This window comes from Pinus tabuliformis, chromosome 9 (assembly GCF_031772625.1).
Source record: "Pinus tabuliformis cultivar Carrire ecotype Pingquan chromosome 9, CPIR1, whole genome shotgun sequence".
NCBI classification, from domain to species: domain Eukaryota; kingdom Viridiplantae; phylum Streptophyta; class Pinopsida; order Pinales; family Pinaceae; genus Pinus; species Pinus tabuliformis.
Genome location: NC_142307.1, coordinates 366482800 through 366504181, shown reverse-complemented (window position 1 = coordinate 366504181; position 21382 = coordinate 366482800).

Here is a 21382-nt window from a genome sequence, read left to right as displayed (position 1 = left end):
GAAGTCTATTGAGGAGGCATGCAACCACTCTTTTCTTCCATCCTCCACTGGTTTCATCTCCTTTCACCACCATTGTCACCATCTGATTGAATATACTTGCACAATCATACCAAAGTTGAGAATTCTCTAGGAAAAGGAGCAGGCAGTGGGAAGAAGCAGAGAGAAAAGCATGATTTCATGACCGAGAAGAGGACATCACTTTGGAAGCTTAGCATGACAGGGAGGCCAACAGGGCCATCAAAGATGTGGAGATAGATTGGTTGCTCAGAGGATGAGCAACACTTTCAGTAGGGGGGTGATGATGAGCCCTAAAAATGGATAATTATTTGGGCTCATTCAACCTCCTAATTCGACTTAATCCACCATTCTCATTAGTTTATTGCATGTTTTTTATTATATTTATGCTAATAGAGTGAATTGGGTTAGTCATTATGCCAACAAGTCTAATGTGTGCTTTGTGTAGCCTTTTTGGTCAATTTGGAGACAAAATCAATGGTTGAAATGAGCACTTGGCAACCAAATTCGTGGAGAGTATTTTTAGGAAGGTGTTCCCTTCATTTATGGGCCCTTACCTCGAATTCTCCACCATCAGCTCGGATTTCAAGGGCCACCAAATCAATTAACACAAGGGCAACCAAGCAAGTCAAGTAGGACTGCTGTTAACTACAAGTTTTGGGCAGCCGAGTGCCTAAAGTTTAGGAGGACTGTTGGGGTCCTCAATTTGTATAAATAAGAAGGCTTAGGGCCTCATTTGGGTTAGCTAGTGGTTAGTCATTTTGTAGCTAGTGGTTAGTCATTTTTGTTAGTCACTTTATAGTCATTTTGTAGCCAATGGTTAGTCATTTTGTAGGCAGAAGTTAGCTAGTCTGTAGTTCGATTTTTAGGCAGTAGATTAGCCTTGCTTTCAGCACATTTTCAAGTTTCCCTTGTGGAAAGTTTTGATGTAACTCTTATTTTCTTGCTCAATAAATATGAATCCAGCTTTGCGCTAGCTCTAAATCTCTCTTAGGAGGCTGTAGCTCTTGGGGTTGGGCCCATTTCAAGTGCCCAGTACCTCCTTTGTTTATCTTTATGTGTCTTTGTTGCATTCTTAGAATAAAATCTACTATTTTAGATTTAAATCTTGCTTTGTTATTTAGATTGCTTTTGATGGTTAAAGTAGCTTTTCATGTTCAGATTTAGTTGGTAGGATAGTAACATGAAAAAGGCTTCAAGAGAAGGGCCAACAAACATCTGTGGTTTCACCTCTCCCTCACTGGGATCAGGAGCTGTGACTAGGATGACTTTGCTGCCCACAAAAACACTGACTTTGCTTTGCCATGCAATCATTAGTGTTTGGTTTTCATTTGCAGAAGTTGGTTACATGTTCAGATCTTTGAATGCTTCATTGCATAGTTAATATACATGGTTTCCTTGCAAATAAAGTTGTTTTCCATTCTTGTTACTGTTAGCTAGATCATATTAGGGTAGCATAACTAGATCTTTGTTTTCTTGCATGTCTTTGTTGGTTCAGTTGGAAACAGAAATTGTAGAGCACCTGTACCACTTCTCTATCTACCAGACTCCCTAAAACCCATCTTCTCCATCTCCATCTGAGTTTCTTGCCTCACGTTGCCATACTGCCCTCATAACCCTACCTTTTGTGCAGCATTACTTCAGTCTTCTTGGAACAAGTCCAGCCATCTACACCTTCTCCTCAACTCTATCCATCAGTCCTTGGGTCATTTCAGGCCCCTACCCTGCCTCCCTATCCATTCATGCACCTTACCTCACTCACCCATCCTCCAAAATCCAATTTTTAAACATCTTGTAGAAAAATCACAAAACATCCTGTAGAAATCCTAAACATCCTCTAGAACCCCTACAGAAGGGTGTTAGGGACTCCTTAGACCCTCTCTGAACCTTCTCAACATTTTCCAAGCATTTCTCCTCCTTGATCCACCTCTGCATAGTAAAAAAATAGTTAAAAGCACATGCATGATAACTCTAACAACTTATTCAAAAATAAAAAAAGATGTTTTCTTCAGATAGTGATAACATCGACACATGCATTTTACCTTCCTAAGAAGTCAATGGCATCTCTTTCAGTAGCTTGCATCCTCTTTTTCGCATCAGTAGGGCTAGCTGGTAAAATTAGGGTTTGCTAGGGTTTTCATTTCCTTTCCGCTTTCCAGTTTCTTTCTGCAAGTAAATTAGCCCCTTTGAGTTAGCTTTCATTCATCAGTTAAAAAGCTTCTTCTAAGAGCTCATAGAAGTTGGCTTAAGCTCCTAGCTGACTTGTGCCAGCTGACCAAGTGACAGTTGCGGCAAGAGCCAGTACTTGTGCATACAGCACCGTCGCTTCCAAGTTTGTTACGAACTACCGGGTTGATAAAATTAAAGAAGGGAGTTCCAGGAGTTGCAGCATTATTGCTACAATACTGGAGCTCACCATCTGGTTTCTCAAAAGCCATGGAGTAATTTAACCTGAAATTTAGTGGGTTTATTCATCTTATCCACCAACATTTACTGTACAAATTGCATGGTAAATGGGTACATGGTTTAAGAGATATGGTGAAAATATGTTGATTGTATGCATGCACAGTGCCTGTGCATAGCACCTGTGCACAACACCTGACTATTCCTTCTCTGACTGCATAGATGGTTTCACTTTAATAAAAAAAATCCTAGTTGATTCCTTGTTGACTCTGATAAAGGTATCCATGCCTTGTAAACATCAAAAGCCTACCAAAAATGTATCGAAACCCTAATATTGATAATAAGATTGTCTTTCAGATTATTCACATTGTTGAGATTTGGTCGATGTTCTAAACCAACTAATGTGGTTCATCCTCATGACAAATAGTGAAAAAATCAATCTTCAAAAACATTTAAATAGTAGAGAATCATCCTTACTCAGAATTAGCCTTTAGGATCTAGTTGTTAAGAAGATGTTGTTAAGAATTAGTTAAGGAGATATAATACTAAATTATTTATTAATTGTTCAATTTCAATTTCAATGTTCTTATGTAATAAATTAGTGTTTATAATGATATAATATAATATAATTCTAAACTAATGGGATAAACTTTTATTTATTAATAATTTATATTCAATATCCATGTTAAAACTAAATTATAGAAGTATTTATTTACTAATTATAAATTATTAATAAACAAACAAAGAGGTAAGCGGTTAGAATTATATTATTAATGTAAATATTAATAATAAAGTTAAAACTTATATTTAATATAAAAAGAAAACTCAAAAATAGTTCTAATATAATTAATAATTATTAAACTAGTAGGGTACAAATAATACAAGGAAGCTTGAAAATGATACAAAGAATAAAGAAAGAAGAAAAGACAAAATAGATTGAACGACTAAAGTAAAATAAAAGAGAGATAAATCAAAATAGAACAAAAAATAGAAAAATAGAAAAAAGAAAAGAGAACAATCAAGAGGAGGGGGAAGGAATCTAGCTCCTACTTAATTTTCAACCATCATCCCTATTGAGATTGATTGCATGCTTCTCAGTATCAATGGCTTCTTTTAGTTTCCTATGATGGAAATGATCAATCCTAGCAATGACATTGGCATCCTCAATGTAGATAAGGTGCTTATATTTTACAACATGTTCAACTAAGGCTGAGGAACGGGAGCAATTGTACCTAATGTGTGGTACATGTTCTTGGATTCTTTGGTTTATGGAGCAACCAGTCTCACAAATGTAAGGAATCCAACATGAGCATGGAATTTAGTATACCCCTTTCATATCTTTAGGGTTAACTGAGTCTTTAACAAATCTAAGAGAATTTCTAATGATATTGAGGGATTTGAAAGTTGCAGCAAATTTATTCCTCTTAAGAACATGAGAAATCTTATCTATTGTAACTTGGATAAAGGGAACCAACACATTGGAAATATGATCGTCAAGAGTAAGCTTAACATGATATTCTTTATAGGCTCTTTGGAATGCTCTAAAGCCTAATGTCTACTATGCTCTGAAGCCTTAATGTCTACTATAGCCATTATTTTCAAAAACTTTTAAAATATGATATTTTTCTTCTTCTAAGTGATTCTCAATAGAAATCCTAAGAGCACGAGTCAAAAAAGTATTAAGAGATCCTACATTTTGGGCCAAAAAATGATGAGAAGCATCTTATCACTGCTCACCCTGTGCGCAACACCTGTGGGTAATAGATATCAACTCATTTTTCCATTTTTTTCTCTTCTTCAACTGCCTCAACTACCAAAGATAACTCACTTCTCTTCCTCTTTCTTCTAGCTTCCCTATCATTAGTAAGTCATTTCTTCATCAAACTAAGCGTTCTCTTTAGAACTAGGTTTTGCACATATAGGTCCTTCGCTTGGCTATGTAGAGGAAAAGTCCATTTTAGCTTGTGTTTTTCCTTTTGAAGAGCAGGAAAAGAAAATTCCACCTATGGTCTATCTCTTCTTCTCTGGAATCACCATTGCTAAAAGAAAGACTCTGACCATACAAAACTTGGGTTAGGGTTTGGTGGTTTATTAAGGTTGGTACTTTGAGACAAAGTTGAAAATTGTTTTCAAACCCTAAATGAGTAAGAAAATATGGAGAGACCATAATTTCTGACTAGTAATGTTAAGAGATGAAAATGCTCTATTTTTGCATCATGCATAGCACCCCAAATGCAACAATAAAAGGAAAAATGCTTCAATTGACCAACAGAATCAAAACACTTCTAAGATCTTCTAGAACTCTTATAATTCTAAATTAATTCAAATGAGGTTGACACATTGAACATTGCAAGATTTCAAAGGCAAGTGGATAGGTGAAAAAGAGCATTGTTTCTATGCACAACACCTACTATGTGTAGTGTTCAGTTAATGAAAGGAAAAAATGGCAGCGGAATGATCAACTCACCATCTCATAAGCACTAAAAATTCTAATAATTTCACACAAGCTCATTTATGTAGAAAAATAGCAGTTTAGATGTCATTCAATTAATAAAAAGGGATGAAAATTGGGAAACTATGGGCATGCACAACATTGTGTAAATAGGAAATCCAGGGATTCAAAATTAGTTTTTATCTAGAAAATTGGTAAAATTATGTCTAATTTTGATGGAATAAAATGCCTAAAACAACACACACACTTGGAACTTGCATTTGAGGAAGAAAAATTGATTCTTTGAGCTGTGTGCAACATTCCTTGTAGCTTGTGCATAGTAAAAAAACTGAACTTTTGCAAAAGGCCATGGAGATGAAATGTATATGAACTTTGAAGGTTTAAGGATAAAATTGCATGTAATTATAAAATCTTTTTAAATAAATATTCTCCTCCTTAGGAAATGATGGTACTTTAGGAAGATCAAAGGTTGAGCGCAACAAAATAGGATATTGCCAAATTTGATGATGATTGTTGTACATCTATTGATGTCACCCATCACTAACTGTTATTTATAGCTAATTGACATGAAACTAAACTAAGTCTTATGACAATGAACCCACAACTGACTCATGATGAACAAATCCCTGATGATATGAACCCTTCCACTACCATAATTACTCTTTATCTCCATGACTTCAAATTTCAAATGCTGAAGCCTCAGACCTTACAATCAATATAAAAACTAAAGACCTCTTTTGCGACACATATTTACAATAACATAACCAATTTAATGATTTTGAAAAAATACCATTTAGACTATGATACTTGGTGAATTCATAGGATAAATCTTGCAAACTGACACCCAAAATGAATAGTTAGACAAACACACTTTGATTCCTATATTATAGGACCCTAACAAGGTGGAAAAATAATGTCAGAGAAAACAATCATTGTTGTCATCTCTGACTTCTCATTTTATTAAAACATATATTCTTACAATCTTATGTTGGTGTAGACTTTAAGTAGTATGTAGGCTGCTACCTACATAATGCTACAACCTTCTTTCGTTTTCCAGCTCCTACTGGAAGGGAGCTACAACACCCTTTATGAAGACTAGTATTCTCATCTCTTTATGGATCACATTTCACAATGTCTCTCAAAAGTTCTCAAATCAACTACTCAAATACTGGATCATCAAATATTCTAATGTAACCAATGCAAGTTGATCAATTCAGAATAAATAATACTAATGCATAGCCACTCATCAACATACCAAGTCAAACAATGTTACCCATCAAAAAAACCAACTGCTACCACTACAAACCCTAATCAAGCATGCATCAGATTATATACATTATTGTTATTGATCATACCTGCGTATGTATGCACTTCTCTTGAAGAATTGGTTTTGAGATCTTCATGTGGGTATTGAGCGTACCTGCATATGTATATGCTTCCCCTAAAGAATACCTGCATACAGATCTCAAAATATTTTTAACTGAATCTGAATAACTGTGCCACTCAACCAATCACGGAAATAGATACTGAAGGCAACATAAATCACTGAACCAAATACGTATTATCACACAGTATCATCCTCACTTACTCAACTTCTAATTCATAATCAATTCAACTCAATCAATACTCTCAAACATAGATTATTGTAAGAGAGACTTCATCGACCTACAACAGTAAACAAAGAAAAATAGATAAACCATTGTCATTAATTCATACTAAAAAAACCTAATTGGTGCACGTGACTCTTATAAGGACCTTCCGTGTATGTACGTACTTTTCATACTTGACACCAGCGTAAAAGTTTGTCCATATTGTAGAATGTATACACGACTACTTAGAAGGATATCCAGATATGTATGCAATATTTCATAAGAAAACCAATATATAGATCTAAAATCACTGAGTCATCCTTTCGTAGAAACCACAAAATATACTCTACAACCCTTACTATCTCATATTCATGTCAAACTATCACTAACACCACATATCTATCACAGTTAGATATTTTCAACAAGCAAATCAAACAAGTCCATATGATACCATACTTCAAATTGTTTATATATATGTCTTTTCCTTTCTCCTTGGTGCACACCTATTTTAGATCAAATTATTCATAGAAAACACAAAACTTGCACACCCAACACTTTGATCTCTATCACCTTATATACCTTAGGGCTTAGCCAATATCTTAGGCTAATCCCTTAGTAATATTGATGATATTCTCTGATGAGATCAATTATAGTTTTTCTCTCTCATTACCATGGCCCAATACCATCGTAAAGACACATGGTATTGAGAATACCATGGTGCGAAAACTATACCTAACTTTTCTTCACCATACCCAGGTATGTACACGACCTTTATTCACAGGACCCATGTATACTTTAAAAATTCACCTTTATCATTCCTATGTTTCGGAACTGATATTCCGTTGTCTATCTCACTTATAGCATTTTCATAACCATTATGTTTACATATCCATCATGTAGGCTGCCATCAAGGACAACACATTAGTCATAATGCCAACAACAACTCTAGGCATTTGTATTATGTTTTGGGAATAAAGACAAGAAGGTTAACTATATTTTATATTATTAAGTTGTTGTTATTTGGTGATAAAACCAATGGTTTGGTAGGAACTAGTAAATTACTAACCATTGTTTTTCATCAAGAAAGTAACTCGGAAAATAATATGATGGTTGTGTAGATTTATTCCCATGGTTTTTCATTTTTATTAATTACATTAAAATATGATTTTGTAGATAATAATTAAGGTTTTACATGTGTTTAATAATTGGGGTTTTGTACTTGATAATTCATGTAAAAGTAATATATTAGTTAAGGAGATGACTTTTACTTTTGTTTATGCATGTGTAAGAAAGTGTTTTCATCAAAATATGTATAATGCATAGAGGATTATTAGCGATTCTAGGATAAAAATGTTCACTGGTAGAGATTGAATATTTGGGTTTGTTGGTATCGTAGTCTTGGCATTGATGTCAATGGGGTCTTGGTGTTGTTCATCATATGCTAATTCCTACCTCATGTTGTGTTGTATGCAACAAGCTCACAATTAGATAGATCAACAACTTAAAAATTATCCTTTTCGAGGGAGAAACCTTCTTTACATTAAATAAATGAACAATTCTTGGATGAAACAAATAACAATTCTAAGGGGTTACAATATAATCAGATCCTATATAGCAATAATAATGTAAGGGAACAACAATAAAAATAGTGGACTTCTATGGGGCACAACAATAAAAATATGGGGGTTGCATGGGCACAACAATAATAGTAAGGGGGATACACTAGTATTATAGGAACTTAACATGTCCCTCTCCCTCAAAAAAGTGTTATCATCAATGCTTGAGTAGTTATGGATTCTTTTGTACAAATTTCTCATCTTCCCATGCTATCGATTATGTGGCCATCATGTTTCTTGTTTTCATGATTGCTTCAGGCTCAAATATGATTTTTCCTTCTTCTTCAAGTACTAGCAACATTGTTTGAACTGGAATCTTGTCACCGATAACCTTCTTTAAGCATGAAACATGGAAAACTGGGTGTACTCAGGAAGATGAAAAAAACTCCAATTTGTATGCCATAGTACCAATATTTTTCTACACCTTGTAAGGGTTGTAGTACTTCGCTGATAAGTTATTATCCTTCTTAGCTTGCTTGAGAGACATTTGTTTGTATATTTATAGCCATAAAAATACCTAGTCACCTACATAAAAACACCTTTCACTATGATGTTGATTTTCCTATTGTTCCATTTTATTGTACACGAGAGTGAGGTCATCTATTAAGAGTTGGAGAACTTGTTGTTGATGCTCTATGTGATCTTCCATTGATTTAAACTTAGAATTCTCTCTTAAAGATGATGTGATTGATGATAGATGACATCTATAAAGTTCCATAAATGGGGTAATTTTTGTTGTTGTATGGAAGGAAGTGTTATACCACCATTCAACTAGGGGTAACCATTTGGACCATTGAGTTTGTTTATCAGATATAAATCAATGAAGATACCATTCCGAACATTTGTTCACTATCTCATTTTCCCCATCCAATTGAGGATGATAAGATGGGCTGTGAGCTAATTGAGTACTAAGGCAAGAAAACAATTCCATCAAAAACTTTCCAGTGAACATGGGATCTCTATCTCTTACTATATTATTTTGATTTCCATTAAGCTTTTGAATTGTTTCCTTAAATGCAGTAGCAACTGTACTATCTTCTAAAAGGATGAGATAATGCACAAAAGTGTGCATATTTGGTAAGTCTATCAACTGCCATGATGATGGCACTCTTTCCTTTAGAATTGGGTAAACCTGTAATAAAATCCATTGAGACCTCCTCCAAACACTGACCTAGAATGGCTAAAGGTTGTAACAATCTCAGTGTCTTAATTGTATCAACTTTATTTTGTTGGAAAACCCCAACATTTTTCTGCAAACTTCTGAATATCAGATTTAAGGCCATCCAAAAAAAATTCCTTCTTAGCCCTATGGTAATTTTTAAAAAATATTGAGTTCCCTCCTAAGGGAGAGATGTCCAATTTTAAAAGAATATTTTGTTTGAGTTGGGAATTCTTACAAAGATATAAGCGATATTTATACCATAATGAATCATTTCTTCAACTAAATGTATCAAATATACTGGGATCTTGCAACAAATTTTGAATGAGTGGCCACACCTCTTCATCATTCTTCCATTCATCCCTTGCTTCAGTTATCCAGTTAGGTTGGATAAGAGAAATGGAAAAATGCAATGCTTGCACATCCTCATCATTTATTGAGAGTTCATCTATAAAACCATTTTTATTCCCTTTTTTGTAGATTATTTCAATGTCATAACACAACATATTTGTCACGCATTTTTGTTGCTCTTTTGAAGATAATCAATGTTCTAAAATGTGTTTAAGACTATCATAATCTGTTTCTACCTTAAAGTGTCTTCCCATTAGGTAATGTCACCATTTCTTTAGTGCATGTAGCATTTCCAACATTTCCTTCTCATAAATTGGTTTGTGTAAATACTTTCCTTTGATTGGATGACTTTCAAAAGAAATGGGTCTTCCTTCTTGCATTAAAACATCACCAATTCCATTTCCTGAAGCATCACATTCCACAATAAATTTTTTTGTGAAGATTGGTGTAGCTAGAACCGATGCTTGTCACATTGCCTCTTTAAGATGTTCAAAGGCCTTCATTTCTTCTAGATTACAAGAAAATTCATCTTTCTTCAGTAATGATGTTAGAGGTGTCGCTATTCTCCCATAATTCTTAACAACATTTCTATAATACCCTGTCAGCCTGAGAAATCTTTCAAGATGCTTTATGGTTGTGGGGATTTTCCATTCGTTAATGGATTTAATTTTGTTAGGGTATACCTCAACACCCTAATGAGATACAATATGACCCAAATATTCCACCTCCTATACTCCAAAGATACATTTGTAGGTTTTTGCATATAATTATTTCTCCTCCAGTAGTTTTGAGCACCCTGTCGACATGTTGAAGAAGATCCTTCCAAGACTTGTTGTAGATTAGTATATCATCAAAAATACTAACAACAATTTTCTAAGGAAGGGTTTGAAAATGGAATTCATCAAACCTTGAAATGTGAAAGGTGTAGTAGTAAATACAAAAGGCATGAGCATAAATTCATAATGACCCTCATGAGTTATGAATGTTGTTTTCAGAATGTCTTCATTCTTCATTCTAATTTTATGACATCCTGAACAAAGGTCCAACTTTTTGAAGTGGATTGCTCCATGTACTTCGTCCAAAAATTCATGAATAAAAGGAATGGGAAATTTATCTCTAATAGTGAGCTTGGTGAGCGCCCTATAATTTGGAGACATATAAAATGATCTATCCTTGTTCTGCACCAATACTACTCGAGTAGAGAAATAACTTTGATTAGGTTGAATTCTATCAGCCTCTAGAATTTCTGCAACCATATGTTCAATTTCACTCTTTTGGGCAGAAGGATATCTATAAGGCTTCATGTTTGGAGGAAACTTCCTAGAATCAATTGAATAGCATGATCATGATCACAAATTGATGGGAGGCCTTTGGGAATCTCAAACACCTTGGAATGACTGTCCAAGATTTTTTGGAGATATGGAGAAATAAATGATTTCGATGTTTGAAGCTCCAGTGAGCATAATTGTGCAATTATGCCCCATTGTTATGTCTTTGGAATATTTGTTATTCCATTTGTGTATTTTCTTGTACATTCACAGCTCATGTAATTTCCTAAGACACAATACAATAATCTACTCTACTCTTTACTACAGAAGCCGATAAATATCGATGAAAATAGTAATCAACAAGAGGAACATAATCAATGGAACATAGCACAATATTTATCTGGGAAATCCACTGCTCAAAATCCCTACTATCTATATTGCATTAATATGAAATGTAAGTAAAAATACAAATCTTGTTCTTACTCGAAAAATTCCTACACAAGTATAATCAACTCTTTGGTCACAAGCTAGCTTAAGACAAACCTTAGCCTCTAATACATCTCTCTAATCCCATATTTCCTTTTGTAATTCCTAGAGGAATCAACCTATATTTAATGAGAAAATCATTTTTCCATAAATGCACAATCCAAGCTTAGGTCATTCTCGAACTGTATGCACCATCTATACAACTCAGAAAATTATACAATTGATAGTACACTACCTCTGTACTCTAGTATCAATTGGGTCTTCCTATGACCTAACATGAATGATTAATTCTGGAGTGAATCAATAGTTAGATGGAGTGGTACTGAGATTGAACCAATGCACCAAATCACTACTAGACATCTACTATTTCATTCAACATTTATAACTAGTTTAACTGACTATAACTCAGTTGAACTAAGTTATCTAATTACAAATCTAATAAACTCAATATGGAACCCTAAAACTTAGGGATCACACTTACATGATGTCAGATAGACTTCCAAATCAAAATTCGTAATTTAAATAAGTTAAATTAACTTAGTTAAATATTACAAGTTACTATGAGAAAAGAATTATAATTTAATTCACAATTTAATTGAAGGACAAATTAAATTGGAATTTCTAGATGTTATTTTTAACATTTCTTGTTGCAATTTTCAACACTCCCTCTCAAAAAGAAAGGAATTCAACTCTACCCCGATCCTGAACCTTTGGAATGTTTTGAATGAGAAACCTCTCTCTAGTGTTGTTGCTACAACAACTCCTAAAATTTAAAAAAAAACATCCAAGTTGAATCAGTGGACCCTGCCCAATTTCAGGCCTTTTTTGCACTATCACTTCACATCGTCCCATCTCACACCTGGACCTATGGCTGTATGTGATCCCTTTACCAACTTGGCTCAAAATCCCCCCTATTGAAGGTCTCCACATGAGTGAATGCCTCCACTTAGTCTCATCTCCGCTTCTCCAATTGTCGCTACTCCAAAATTGTTTAAGAGCGCTTCTGAGGCTTTTTTTGGGGAGAATGTTGAGAGGTAATTCACTCTTCCTCTCAACCACTGAGTCTCTAACCTTTTCCTTGCTCCTCAAGGCTTTGAATTCATATTGAACCTCAAGATCATATAGGTTCTTGATTCATGCACCAATTTGTTTCACCTTTCTCTTGGTGATGTGTCTAAGGAAATTTTTTCTCCTACTAAAAATCACATCATAGCCACAGTCTTCCAATAACGCAACTGAAACAAGATTCTTCTTTAGTCCTAGAACATACATCACATCTATGATACTGAGCAGGGAGCTAGACTCCATCTAAAAGGTAATTGTACCCAACCCAGTAGCACTATACCTCTCATCATCTCCAAACTTTATGTGCTACTTGAGGTCTTTCTCATTAAAATCACTAAAGAGATATTTGTTCCAAGTCATATGGAATAAGGAACTACTGTCAGGATACAACATGTCTCCCATTACGGTGATGCCATGCATGCAATGAAAGTGAAAACAAATTTGAATTGTGAAGCTAGAGATTCATCTACTGCAGCTATTGCAGGCTCCTTCTTGATTTCTTTCTTCTGTGGGAAATTCGTGGCATAATGCCCATACTCATGGAAATGAAAACACTTGAATTTTGATAAGCCCACCTTCCTTCTACTTGCCTCACCTTGGGACTTATTTCCCTTGGCCTTATTTTCCTTACTTTCTAAGTCAAATTCCTCTTTCACTTCCTTCGAAGAGGTCCCATCTCTAGTGTTCCATCGAAACTCCTCTTCTACCAAATCCAACCACATTCGTTCCCAATCTGATAACTCCTCCCTCCCATTGACAAAGTCCTTATAGCTATGCCAAAACTTGGGAATTCCTGCAAGAGATAGGCTCAGCATATCATCCTTGGCAATACTGATTCCAACACTTCCAAGCTCATCTCGACAATGGGTGAGCTTGTTCAAGTAATTTGGAATTGAGTCACCTGCCTCCATATTGATTTTTCGAAGTTTTTCCTTCAATGCCAACTTCCTATGTTCACAGTTGTTCTAAAACATGTTTTTTGATGCTTTCCACATAGAATGTGATGGCATTATTATGTATGTGTTGTACTTGATGGAAACTCGCTTGTAGTAGAACAAGTATATGGCAACTAGACGAATCTACAGGATAGATCAGAGGTGATAGAATGATGGAACAAAGATGAATCTATAGGTTTGATGTGACATAATGCATGGCAGTTGCATTTACAGATGTGACAAAATTTAGGGCAACTCAGAGACATCAGTTCAAAAATGATGTATGATGGATAATCACATTATAACAGGTCAATTAAGAGGTAACAGGGAAATGGTATAGAAGAACAGGATGTTGGAGCAAATGAGTACAGATCAGAATCAAGAAGTTCAAGAAAAAGGATGTTTTCAAGTATGCTAAGTTGTATATGTGGGTTCATTGTACAGAAAAGAGTCTATACACGGGGGTTTACTGTACAAAATGAGTGTATACGTATGCACACATTTTCACAAGAGGAAAAGCATGTACAAGTTGGAAAATCAAGGAAATTCAAGATTAAAGAATACCAAGGGCCAATACCATGGTATAACGCACAATATTAAGCAGAGTAATGGTTATTTGATCCCATCTAAGAATACCACAATTTCTAAGTGTTTTTTTGGTCCAAGGTATCGAGAAAGGCTAAACCTACATAAGGAGAAGAAGATCAAAGGGCTAAGTGCATAAGTAATGAATATCTTATGAAGTGTTAGATAAAAATAAATTATGCATGTTATAGCTTTCTAATGCTTTTCTTGATCTGGACTAAGTATGCACCTAAGTGTTTCATGATGAATGAGGTCTAATGATTGATTAGGGTCACAATGACTTATCATTATGAGATCTGATAATGGATAGGCTAGATCTAAGTGCTAACAAATGTTTTATGCTTTAAATTATATGATATGGGTATATCTGAAGACTGGAATAGCTATGAAGTTATAAATTTTTTATCTATAGAACTGTACACTAGTTAGCCTTAGTGAAGGCATGTATACAAGCTAGTTCGGTACTTCCAAGTAGCGTATGCAAAAGAAAATCCTGTTGTTTAGGGATGACTGATCTATCTCATCAGTGCTGCTATTTTACTGTTGTTTGTCAATGATTTCTTGATTAGATCTGAAAGTAAAATTGATTGTATAAGGATATTGAGTCTGGTTGATTAATTGATTGAAAAAGAAGGGTGATCCTTGTTGCTATATATTTAGAACTCTGTAGTATGATAGTAGATCCTCAGAATGTCACTGATCGGTATAGTTTGTGGTTTAGAGGTTTTATGATTCAGTATCTTGAGAGGTATATGCAGGTTGGGCTTAAGGAAGTAGTGTATACATTTAGGTTGGTATCATTGAAGGAGCGTATACATTTTGACATGTGACTTTTGAGGTTATAGTTGGTTCTAGTTATTGATGCAGTGTTTTGGGTTCATATCAGTGTATTGGTTACAATGATCCATCTGTTCCAATTGATTGGTTGAATTTGATTAAGTTTGAATGAATGGTTGATTCAATTGTGTCAGAGGTTCAGTGATTGTTTGATTCAGTATGTCAGAGGTTTTAGTGATTGATTGATTCGGTTATGGTTGATTTAGAGATTGATGATTGGGTTTCAGTTATATCAGAGATTGATGATTGAGTTTTAGTGATTGGTTGATGCAGATGTATTTGATGGATATATTGTAGTGGTTATTTATTTTGAGCTTCAATGTTACTGATGGTCCAGTGTGGAGATTTGATGAAACGTGGACTACATATTGTGTTGCTCTGTACCAGGAGTATCCAGTATGAAAATTTATGAAACATGGTCTGCGGAGGATATTGGGGGTTGGAGTCTTTAGTAAGGAAGTGAAAGCTTCCTACCAGTAGTGGCTAGTGATTGTACCAGAGGGTTGGAGCTCCCTTCTAGTAGAAATTCGAGAATGAGTGAAGATTGTATCCTTTTATAAGTTGGTTCCTATGTACTAGTAAGCATATAGGCTAGTACAAGAGCTAGGGGTTGTAGCTCCCTTCTAGTAGAAGCTAGAGAATGGGAGAAGGTTAAAGCCTTCCACAGGTGGGTGCCTGTGTACTGGTATGAGTTTGCACCAGTACAATATTGTAAATAGATTATTCTTTATATTAAGAGAGGACATAGACAACAACAGCAGGTGGTTTTTCTCTCACATTCTGTTTCCCCCTTAAATCTTGGTGTTCATGTGTGTTTCTTAAGTGTGATGGTTTATTCTATTATTATTGCACATGATTACTATTTAATGTTTAATAAATTATTGATGCATTGATTAAAGATAAACATATGATGGATTAACTAAATCATAAGTTCACTAGATATACGATGGTTGCCTTAAGAACAGTTGTGTTCACACGCGAGTTCCCTTCACTGAAGTAGCATATATAAATCTAATTATCAAATGGAAAAAGTTATCGATTTATAAATACTGATTCACCCTCCCCCTCTCAGTATTATTCCCAACAATTGGTATTAGAGAAGGTCCTTTGGAAGAAGCTTGATCTCTTGAAGGAGATCCATAGTAACAATGGGGAAGAAGAAAAATAAGAAATAACCTCAAAAGAAGCAGACATATCAAAGGAACTGTGACAGTGGGAGAGACAATTGGCCATTATGTGGAAGCAAATCTTCAGATTTAGAATCACTTCAAAATGAAGATGAAAAAGCAAAAGAATTATCATGTATGAATTTTTTGTCCTTTGGTGATACATTTCTCTGTTCACTTAAAGATAATGAATGTGACAATGAAACAACTAAATTTTCTCTTATGGGTGAAAGAGAAAGAAATCAAATAGAGGTAGAATTTAAAAAGCTCACATACACAATTAGAGATCAAAAATATCTAATTGATAAAAGGGAATGTGCTTACAAATAAGAATTTACCATATTAAAAGCTCAGTTGGAGGAAGAAACAAAGAAAGGAAGCAATACAAGGAAAATAAGGTTGCAAGATGAAGCGACATCAGTAAGAAATGAAGTAAATGAAAAGGATACAACAATCAAGAAACTTATAAAAAGATCTAGTTATTATAAAAGTCTTGAAGTTGAGATTGTATCTCTAGAAGAAGATCTTGAAAATTCAAAAAAGTAGATTGAAGAACTACCACAAGCAGATCAAGAACAAGAAAATGAGATTATCAAAATAAGTCAACAAATGGAAGAAGGTAGAAAGGCTAAAGAAATCATGAAGAAGAAATATCTAGAGAAGGTAGAGCAATATGAGGTTGAATAAAATATCTTAAAAGGTGAATTAGAATAAAAGGATAACCTGTTACAATTTCAAGAGAGTACTAATATTTTGGATAATATTCTTAGTAGTCAAAGGTCTCCTATCATCAAATCTGGTCTTGGTTTTCATGAAACTATTGGAGGTGAATCCAACATAAAAGATGAGGTAAGTAGCTCTAATGAAAAATATTAAATGTTCAACAAGGAGATAAGAAGTCAACCTCATCAACAACCAAGGAAAGAAAGACTTCAAAGAAAATCATTTTCTCAGTTCTTCCCCCTAATGAATAATGTTGAATGTTTTGTATATCATAATTTTGGACATGTTGGAGCAAGATGCAGAAGTAGAATGGCTCAAGCTAATAACTGTCACATAGAAAGATCATCAGCTTCTAGGTACTTTAAGGGATATTGTTTTTCTTGCAATATGTTTGGTCACAAAGCCATTGATTTCTTTATAAGGAATATGAAACATATAAGATGTTATGCTTGTAACAAGTTTGGGCATTTAGCAAACGAATGCGGGAGAAAATTTCAGCCAACATTTTAATAGGAGAAAACATCATCACACTCCATGGTATGGAAGAAGAAAGAATCACAGTCGGAAAGATATGGCATAGCTCAGTATACAGACAAAACATACTTAGGAGGAACTGAAAGTATGAAATTTTAGTGTTCTAATTCTCATATGCAGTTATCATAAAGACAAGTCACGTATATATGTGACTTAGAAGCTACACAGTCATGTATTTCTTGGATTAATGAAGAAGTTGTGGCACAAACTTAGAAAAGGGGTCGGATATTGTTCAGTCAATTATCAATTGTATTTTATATCTTGATGATTGATGATTACATTCTATCAATGTTATTTGGAAGTCCTTTTGATCATCATAAATGGTTGATGACTTGATGTATTACTAGTTGATGATGATGCCTTGATGATTCTTGCTGATATATGCAATGGTTAGATCTGACAGTGAACAATTAGGATAGGCTCAGGGGGAGAATATGCTATGCTTCTAATAATGCATTGTTGGCATTATGTTTAGAAGTCTTTGGTACCTAACGATTCTTATCAATGGTGAGGATGGTTATGTTGCTGAAGTATTTAAATGATACATCATGCTATGTAGTGATTATGAGTTGCCTATGATAAAGTCTCAGCTGATACTTGTATTTCTTGGGTCACATAGTTGTTATTCAAATTAGACTTATGGATGATTGTGGATTACTCTTTTGATGGTACATATGGTATGTTGCTTACATGGTGATATTCATAAGGATAAGGAGAAGAACAAAGCTTCAGTACACAACTTCATCATTTGATAAATGTCATTTCTTTTATGTTGTTGTCATCATACCTTCAAAGATGCATAAACTTCATATGGTGTAGTTATGGATGAGGATTAATATAGTTCTTGGTTCTCACATGGCTGAAGTTTGTTGTTGTTGATGGTATCAAGAAAGCTTGACAAATGAATATGAGCTCATGTTTCACTACATACATATTTATATCTCTATGATGGATACATATTATGTTGATACATGAATGATTACTTAAATTACACATTGGTAAATATTGTTGGTTGGCCAAGAGAATGGTGTTATTGTAGGTTTCATGAAGACATAGCTATTCAAAGACATTGAGACATGGCTTACTTAGTCACATAATGATGATGACTTCTTACTTTATGATTACAGGTTTGATCCTCACATATTTTGATTGGCATGGTTGATGCTTATCAGATGTGGGATGTTCCCTACTGATGATACATGGTTGATATGTTGAGGGTTCTTGTGGAAATATCACGCAGTTCTTGATGATGATTTTATGATCATAGATGATGACTATGGTCTTTTCACACACATATGATATGATGTGAATGATTTTGTGTTACTTCTTGGATATATGACATACGCTTAGTTGATTCATGGAAGGTTAGCATAAGGCTCTTTCTACTAAGGAAATGAAGCAAGTTTATCTTGATGAGATCAAGAGGATGAGTTTATATGTGGCATACTTTGTCACAGGTTGATGATATTTACATTTTCATATCTTGGGAACTGATGATGGAAATATACGTGTTACTAGTTTGGATGCTGCTGACAGATGCTTATGGTGCAGATCACATATGGTGTATGATAGCTGTTGATGACTATCATGGTCTTGTTTAGATATTTGGTCGTTGTTATAAATGTCATGTATATCATTTGATGTAAAGGTCATGTAAAGATCTATGATGTAATAATTGTCATATTTCAGACATATATAAATAATTGGAATATCCCCACTTGGTTGGGTGGATGAGTCAGATTTAGTGTATCCCCACTTGGTTGGGTGATTGATGTATGTATGATTAATTGGTGATAGGAAGCTCATACACTCATGGCTGAGTTATAGAGTCATGTTAATCTTTTGAAAAAAAAATTGCAGACTTTGCATGTGCTTATGGGGAGCATGGACGATATAGTGCATCTCAACATGCACAAAGGGGGAGTTTAATCAGAGAATTCAGTATGTGCCTAGGGGGAGCATGATAAATGTTCTTATTGAGTTGCTCACATATGGAAGTCTTCATTTAAAATTGGTCCCGTTAATGTCAAAGGTGAAGAGTAGCTTGGTGTTTGGAGAGATGTGTATGGAGAGTAGCTTGATGTTTAGAACAACTTGCTGTTACTTATAGGTTGTGGTGACCGAACAACAAAGTAGTTGACATCAAGTCCAAAGGGGGATATTGTTGGCATTATGATGTATGTGTTGTACTTGATGGCAACCTACTTGTAGCAGAATAAGTATAAGGCAACTAGATGAATCTACAAGACATAGAAGAGGTAACGTAATGATGGAACATAGATGAATCTACAGGTCCGATGTGACAGAATGCATGGAAGTTGCGTTTACAGATGTGACAAAATGGAGGTGAGTTCAAAGAAATTAGTTCAAAAGTGATGTATGATGGAAAACCAAATTATAACAGGTCAATTCAAAGGTAACATGACAATGGTACAAAATAACAGGATGTTGGAACAAAGGACTATAGATCAGAATCAAGAAGTTGAAGAAAAATGAAGATTTCAGGTATGTTAAGTTGTATACATGGGTTTACTATACAAAAAGAGCATATACACATGGGTTCACTATACAAAAAGAGTGTATACATATGCACAAACTTTCACAAGTGGAAAAGCATGTATGTGTTGGCTTGTAGGGGCTTGACCCAAGTTAGGAGGTGATTTAGCCAAGGAAATCCTAGTACTACTGGCCCTTTCGGCAATAGTCTAGAGAGAGTGGACTGAGGTCTCACCCGAAGTAGTATGGGAGGGTACTAGAACCAGGTTTCCGCACCTTAGGGATGTCTCATGGGCTTCTGGAGGTTCTTCATCTGACCCGTCGCTACACGCACTTGCTATTCCTTCGAAACCCATGCTGTTATTTCTGCGCTACCCTACTTAGGGCACGACCCATATATTACACAAGTTCCTTGCTAATTAACTGATTGTTTAACCTATGTGTGTGAGATTTATGGTTATTACAGCATATTCAACAATCATATCAGTGCGTGCGATACATAAACTAATATAAACATAAAGAAGATAATGCACAACAAATACACAGAAATAAGAATTAACTTTCTCTTTATTAATCTTCAATCTTGATTACAAACTCGACACCGCCCTACGCAGTCAACTATAGGGGTCTACACACTCAGCTGCAAAGCCTCTTCCTACTACTATGACCCAATACACTTAGAATTCTACTCTAAGCTCCAACCATTCCTTCGCTACTCACTCTATCTTCTACTATCTTTACAACTTAGAGCCTCACTCTATTTATACAATCCCATGGTTCGTAGACCATGGGTTGGCTGACATGACTTTACATTACATTACATTGGTTTAGGGTGGACAACCCTATGACTTAACCTCTACTTCGTGCTCTGCAGTCGTAATTCGTGGAGTATTACAAATCTTTTGACCAGAGCTTGGGCTTTGAGCCCCAAAACCTACTATGGGGGGATTTCATGCCCAAAAAGCCCCCAAAACAATCATTGTGACTCATCCCAAGTCACTTTGCTAGTGTGGTAATCTTGGCATGGAGCCCCTTCAACTATTTTGGTACTGCCTAGAGGTCCATGGTGCACTATTATGTGGTTTGTTGGACCTGCTGCATGCGTTCTTATGTTTCTTCTTTGTGAGGCTCCACTATCTGTCTTAGCGCATATAGTCCCTACATCTATGCAAGCTTTCCCTCAATCTTGGCTGTAATGGTGAAGGCCTCATCAATCCAAGGCTGGATGCGTGCTTTAAGAAGGGCCTCTTTCTATCTTGCAGCAACCACCTGCTCCTTCGGTGCCCTTGCCTACTGTATCTTAGCCAGCCATTGGGTGAGGATGACTGTCTGTGTCATGCCCCTAAGACTATCATACTACTGCTACAGTTCATGCTCCTCTATTTCCAGAAGCTATATTTTGGGGTCCTCCTGTAAGGATGTGAGGACATTGAATGCTTGGTCCAACATACCAGTGTAGTCCTACACTGCCCTTCCAATTTCTTCCAATCATGTCTGAATCACGCTAACACACTGTTCTTTAACTTCTGGAGGAGTGGAATGCTGCGCCTTCATCTGCAGCTCAATAATCTATAACTTTACCTCTAGCTACACCCATGTTGTTTCCTCATGCGCGCTTCGGGCTCCACTTTCCAAAGAGTGGATCTGCATCTTGGTTGGTAGGTCTATGGCAATGGATAATTCTGGAACACGTCGGCATGCT